The following is a 7175-nucleotide window of genomic DNA, read 5'->3' on the forward strand; positions in this document are numbered from 1 at the left end:
TCCCATGTTTAACGGTGGTTTGTCAGGGATATCGATTGTGTAATAGAATGTATTCTGTCTGCTTTCCAGTGTCATATAGAGATCTTCTCTTTTTAATTCATGTTTTCGTTTCACTAAAATATTTCCATTTGATGATGGAATGAGTACAAGTCCTAGTTGGAATAAGCCATCTCTTCCCAACAAATTCACAGGGCACTCCGGGACTTCGAAAATTGGCATTCTACATGTTTTCCCCTGTGGGTCTCTAATCCACACAGGCTCAAGTTCCATGGCAAAAGTAATTTGTCCATTTGCTGATCTAACTATTGCTTTTTGTCCCGATAGTTTGGAACCTGGAATCTTTTCCCGACATGCAGTTCTACATGCTCCTGTGTCGCAAAGAAAGTTCATTTCTTTCCCATTTACTGATAAGATTATTTCAGGTTTCTCAGTATCCAAACTTAGAATGTCCTGTAAATTGAAATCCACTTCGTCATTTTCCATAATGTTTACAGAAGCGGATTTGTTGTGTTGGGAAGCAGGCTGGCTTAGTCATGCGGTTGTTTGACCGTCTTCTTTGTTATCTTTCTTCGGGCAGTTACGTGCGATGTGGCCTTTATTTCCACAGCACCAACAGATGTTATTATCATAATATTTTCGACCATATCTTACCATCCCACGGCCTCTGCCGCGTCCTCTAAAATTATCTCTCTTTTTGCCTTGATAGTAAATTTCTGCTCCTCCGTTGAGGAAGACATCTACATTATTATTATTTTTTTTCTTCTGTCTTAACACTCTTTCTGCATGGAGGGCATGATTAACATATTCCTCCAGAGAGCCAGTTGCTAGGTTTATCCAATGTTTATCGACCCATTTGTTAATGTGCTCTCTCGAGTTCGCATGTAAAACATTTTTCAACTGTTGTTGATAAGGGCCCTGAGGATTTGCATCCTCAGTCAATCCGCTGTTTGCTTTAAAACAAGCGGTCATTCTAACCCTGTATTCTTCAAATAGTTCATCGTCTTTTTGTTTTATCCTTGCAATTTCCGTGTAATTCGCCCTTTTGCGGAACCTGGTTGTGGTTCTTTCTATCAAGGCTCTAACTCGATGGTGTAATTCTCTGTCATCATGTGGCATTATAACACCATGATGTTTTGGATCCCAATCTCCACGGCAAAGATGCCAATCAGGCCCCATTGCAGTCATCCAAATTTGTTGTGTTTCTGCACCGTTTAAATGGTAGGAATGTCTAAGATTTTCCATATCCTCAACAAACTGGACAATGTCTACTTTGTAGGATATGAGGCCGGCTACGGCCTTTTTCACATCCTCATTAGTCCAAGTTCTATAGACCAAAATAGTCTCTTTGCGATCCTCTTGTACATTTGGATTTGCCACCTCAATCATCGGATATAAATCCATGTCCCCCTCGTTTGAGGTTGTATCTGACATTTTGTGGATGTTGTTGTATCCCATGCATTCGAGCTTTAATCAGTAGATTAATCACCACAGCCATAACCCCCATGGAGAACCGTATGGAGCTGATGTATCCATTACTGTTTGATAATAAAGATAATGATGATGATAATGATGATGATGATGATTATGCTTTAACTGATTTGTTTCCTGATCCAGATGATTACGATATTTAAACTATAACATTCATGTATGACAAATCTACTCTGGGTGTAAATGTATTTGTTTCATAAAAATGATTCTACAGTTAAAAATCGAAATGAAGTGACTGTAAGATGATATGAGAATTTGTGCAAATACATGATAAACAGGAGGGAAATGTTAGATATATCTTAGTAGTTATCATTTATTTGCTTAGCTTGCATTAGTATTTTGCATTAGTAGCCTGCATTAGAATTATGGACAATATTTAGATAGAAAGATGTCTCGCCTTCAAGAAGATGACTCAGCAACATTTGATGGAAGGGCGCCTTGACCAAGGACGTGATCGGATGTGGTCGGGGACGGGACAGGTGTCGGCTGGTCCTATGTTTTGTGTTGTGTCTTAATGCTTAGAATATTATGTCTTGTAGAACTCTCCTCATGCAAATAAATGTAGGAGCGACGGGGGAGATTGTTTAGAGCGTGTTGAGAGGCTGTAACCTGAACAATCTCCCATGCGCCCTCCTCATGAGTAAAATGACCAACGTCTTCATTCCTTTTGTGTTTATTCACTTCTACCCCGAATGGGGCGGAGGTTTCTTGCCTTTGCTTCCAAACTCAGTTGTCACTTACAATCCAGTCTCTTACATCCAAACTTTTACACACACACACACACGATATTAGTAACGTTTTAACAAACACACGAAAACATGGAAACACGAAGGCACGGAATTTTAAGTACGTCTAGGACTCCGCCGTCCTTTATTTTTTTTATTATTTTTTTTTATTTTAACACGGAATTTCAGCACGTATAGGACTCCGCCGTCCATGCGGAATTTGTCGGACTCCGCCGTCCATCAGTTACTTGCCAGTGACTAGTATTACACAAGGTTTATTTCGCCGCAGACTTCTTTGTCGCGCGATACATTCATTCAAAAAAATTTTTAAAAAATTTAACTCACCAGTCGTCTTCAATCCTGTGGATTGTCGTCAACCTTCAGATCCCAGTTGAGAAGAACGAAGACCAGTCCCGGAAAGGGTCTCAATTGCCGTGGCCACGGTCTCTTAACTGGGTGTCGGCTCCACAACTGGAATCCTCGGGTGTGTTGACATCCGGCTCGAAGGACCAATTTAATGTTGGATTTATCTCACCAAACATTATTATGAATAAACACAAAAGGAATGAAGACGTTGGTCATTTTACTCATGAGGAGGGCGCATGGGAGATTGTTCAGGTTACAGCCTCTCAACACGCTCTAAACAATCTCCCCCGTCGCTCCTACATTTATTTGAAAATAGGAGAGTTCTACAAGACATAATATTCTAAGCATTAAGACACAACACAAAACATAGGACCAGCCGACACCTGTCCCGTCCCCGACCACATCCGATCACGTCCTTGGTCAAGGCGCCCTTCCATCAAATGTTGCTGAGTCATCTTCTTGAAGGCGAGACATCTTTCTATCTAAATATTGTCCATAATACTAATGCAAGCTACTAATGCAAAATACTAATGCAAGCTAAGCAAATAAATGATAACTACTAAGATATATCTAACAGTTAGCAATGCGGCGTTCGTGTTAGCTTGAGGCGTAATATAGACTCCAGCCAGTATGAACGATGCAAACTCACGTGGCGAGTAGAATGGTTTACAGTTCAAAAACAGCGACTCCAAATGCGGGCTGCAGTGTGTGCTGAGCACCGTGACGTCCGTACACCATTTTTCGTTGATATGGAGGCATTATCCATCCATCCATCCATTTTCTGAGCCGCTTCTCCTCACTAGGGTCGCGGGCGTGCTGGATCCTATCCCAGCTGTCATCGGGCAGGAGGCGGGGTACACCCTGAACTGGTTGCCAGCCAATCGCAGGGCACATAGAAACAAACAACCATTCGCACTCACAGTCATGCCTACGCGCAATTTAGAGTCTCCAATTCATGCATGTTTTTGGGATGTGGGAGGAAACCGGAGTGCCCGGAGAAAACCCACGCAGGCACAGGGAGAACATGCAAACTCCACACAGGCGGGGCCAGGGATTGAACCCGGGTCCTCAGAACTGTGAGGCTGATGCTCTAACCAGTCGTCCACCGTGCCGCCTTATATTTAACAATTATATTTAAATATGGCGGCACGGTGACCAATATAATAATAATAGCGCTTTTCTAGGCACTCAAAGATGCTTTACAATTGCATGCACTATGCATTGACACCCTGGTGGTGGTAAGGTACTTGTGTTGCCACAGCTGCCCTGGGGCAGTCTGGCGGAAACGTGGTTGCCATTCTGCGCCAACAGCCCCTCCGACCACCGTCTCATATTATATTCACCTCAGTGTCATATTAAACTAGACAAAATGCCTTATTGACAGTTTTATTTTACTTGGTAAAATATATGTCCATACTAAATAATATTTAATGTGTGTTTCAGGATGTTATTGTAACGATTGTATGTACTGTATGTATTCATGGCAACAATAATGCCTGGAAAAGTTTTCAACTTGTCTAAAAACCAAACAAACACTTTCATTAAAATTCATTACAAGTCTATTAGAGTCATTAGTGGCCTGGTATGGCAAGTACAAAGTAAGAATATTCTTTTTGGTATGACTTATTTATTGTTCTTGTTGAATGTGATTGTCTTGCTTTATTTGCACTGTATCAATCATCATAAACTACACAAACCTTTTCTCTCAGATGTATTTATTTCACATATTCTCAATTTTATTACACTGAAACTGTTCATACAGATACAAGCACAAAGTACATAATAATTTTGGATGGAGGTTGTGACACCTGGTGGTAACCATTGCACACAACAAAATCTGTTATTTGAAATTAAAGTTAGAAAACATGATTCTGCAGATCGGCGTCGCTGCATGTAAAACAAATGCTGGGGCAAAATATCTCCTACATCATTACTGACTTTGAGTCGTAACACAAGGTCTCATTGGTATTATCTTCAGAGGAATTGTATCTATTGTGTAAAAGTGAGGAAACATTTTCATGTTCCCTGACAAATGGGGCCAATTGGGCAAGTTGTGTTAAAGCAATTCTTTGTTTGTAAGCGATTCAGAGAATGAAAGTGATCTTTCGTTAGTGTCCACATGAACTCAGATTCTCTGCACTTTCACTGGCGGAGTCCAGGATACACATTTTTGTCTGAACATTTTGGATTTAGTTTCACGAAATCCAGTGATACTTTTTAATATTCTACTTTTGTCATGAACGGAAAAGAGGACAGGACCCAGAAATGCACGACTCCAATACAAATTGACAGTTTCACAAAAGAGAGGTTTAATAAATGAGCAGAGGTCGGTACACACGCAGGCTATCCGAAAAGGCAACAGTATCCAAAAAATGTGAGGCAAAGAGGCAAGGTCAATAATCAGAACAGGGTCTCGTCTTACTATGAGTCGGTGACGTGGAAACAAGGAATGCTGGAACGTGACAAGGTACAACAAACTGGCGACCAGAAAGAATGAGACACGAGGTTAAATGCAAGGGGTAATTAGGGTAAACGAGGCACAGGTGGGGAAGATGCTCTCAGGAGCTGGTGTGTACGAGACAGGGGGAAGAAAACAACCAGAACACACACCCATGACAATTTTGCCAAGAAGAGTCTTCCCATGTATGTAAAGACATTCTGTATTGGCCTTTAAAAAAATAAATGGACCACATCAACCAGGAATCTGGCAAGTAAAAGTTCCCCCACGCCACCCCCAGTTCCCACTCTGTGTTGTCTCCCACCTCAACATTCCACATGTGTGTTCCCTAGTCCAAAGCAGAACCGAGCACATTTCCCAAGCTTGACCTCTCTGGATTCTTTGGACACTGCGCTATTTTAAAACTCACACTGGTCAGAACTTCAGACAGGCTGAGTTCTCGAACGGCCGTATTTGGGTCCAGAATCACGGGACTGTAGGAGACCATCTCCTTCATTCGTCCCCACACGGTGAATTTGAGGTTACCCACGTATTTGGCTTCATCCAGCAGAGCTCCTGGGAGCAGCCGGGGCTTGTCGGGCAGTTCTTGGATTATGGTCATCGCAACCTGGTATTTCTTCATGAAAAAAACCTGGTCGGCGGCTCCTCGGTGGTTTGGATCATATCTGAGATAGCGTCAATGAATGGCAAGGAATGCTTCTATTCCACTCAACAGCTTTGTGACTATGACTTATCGTGTATTTTACACCACATTTCCCCATATACAGCACTAACATATATACAAACAATTGTAGTTACAAACAAATTAACCCTATACGCGGATAAAAACTAATATCAATAATGATTGAAAAGGAGGAAAAGTGTACTGGTGCCCATTTTTAAGAACAAAGGTGATGTGCAGAGCTGTGACAACTATAGAGGAATAAAGTGGATGAGCCACACAATGAAGTTATGGGAAAGAGTCGTGGAGGCGAGACTCAGGACAGAAGTGAGTATTTGCGAGCAACAGTATGGTTTCATGCCTAGAAAGAGTACCACAGATGCATTATTTGCCTTGAGGATGTTGATGGAAAAGTACAGAGAAGGTCAGAAGGAGCTACATTGTGTCTTTGTGGATCTAGAGAAAGCCTATGACAGAGTACCCAGAGAGGAACTGTGGTACTGCATGCGGAAGTCTGGAGTGGCAGAGAAGTATGTTAGAATAATACAGGACATGTACGAGGGCAGCAGAACAGCGGTGAGGTGTGCTGTACGTGTGACAGAGGAATTTAAGGTGGAGGTGGGACTGCATCAGGGATCAGCCCTGAGCCCCTTCCTTTTTGCAGTGGTGATGGATAGGCTGACAGATGAGGTTAGACTGGAATCCCCGTGGACCATGATGTTTGCAGATGACATTGTGATCTGCAGTGAAAGCAGGGAGCAGCTGGAGGAACAGTTAGAAAGATGGAGGCATGCACTGGAAAGAAGAGGAATGAAGATTAGCCGAAGTAAGACAGAATCTATCTGCATGAATGAGATGGGTGGAGGGGGAAGAGTGAGGCTACAAGGAGAAGAGATAGCAAGGGTGGAGGACTATAAATACTTGGGGTCAACCGTCCAGAGCAATGGGGAGTGGGGTCAGGAAGTGAAGAAACCGGTCCAAGCAGGTTGGAACGGGTGGAGGAAGGTGTCAGATGTGTTATGTGACAGAAGAGTCTCTGCTAGGATGAAGGGCAAAGTTTATAAGACCGTGGTGAGGCCGGCCACGATGGACGGATTAGAGACAGTGGCACTGAAGAGACAACAGGAAGCAGAGCTGGAGGTGGCGGAAATGAAGATGTTGAGGTTCGCTCTCGGAGTGACTAGGTTGGATAAAATTAGAAATGAGCTCATCGGAGGGACGGCCGAGGTTCGATGTTTTGGAGACAAAGTTAGAGAGAGCAGACTTGGATGGTTTGGACACGTCCAGAGGAGAAATAGTGAGTATATTGGAAGAAGGACGATGAGGATGGAGCTGCCAGGCAAGAGAGCTCGAGGAAGACCGAAGAGAAGGTTGATGGATGTCGTGAGGGAAGACCAGAGGGCAGTTGGTGTTCGAGAGGAGGATGCAGGAGATAGGCTTACATGGAAAAGGATGATGCGATTGGCTGGCAACCAGT

The 7175-nt window shown here is 42.9% G+C and overlaps 1 pseudogene; it reads right to left on the reverse strand.

The window, feature by feature from the left end:
* Positions 1-4474: 4474 nt before the first annotated feature.
* Positions 4475-7175, reverse strand: LOC133398371 (zinc-binding protein A33-like; annotated as a pseudogene).

The sequence above is a fragment of the Phycodurus eques genome, unplaced genomic scaffold (assembly GCF_024500275.1).
Source record: "Phycodurus eques isolate BA_2022a unplaced genomic scaffold, UOR_Pequ_1.1 contig_90, whole genome shotgun sequence".
In the NCBI taxonomy this organism is placed as follows: domain Eukaryota; kingdom Metazoa; phylum Chordata; class Actinopteri; order Syngnathiformes; family Syngnathidae; genus Phycodurus; species Phycodurus eques.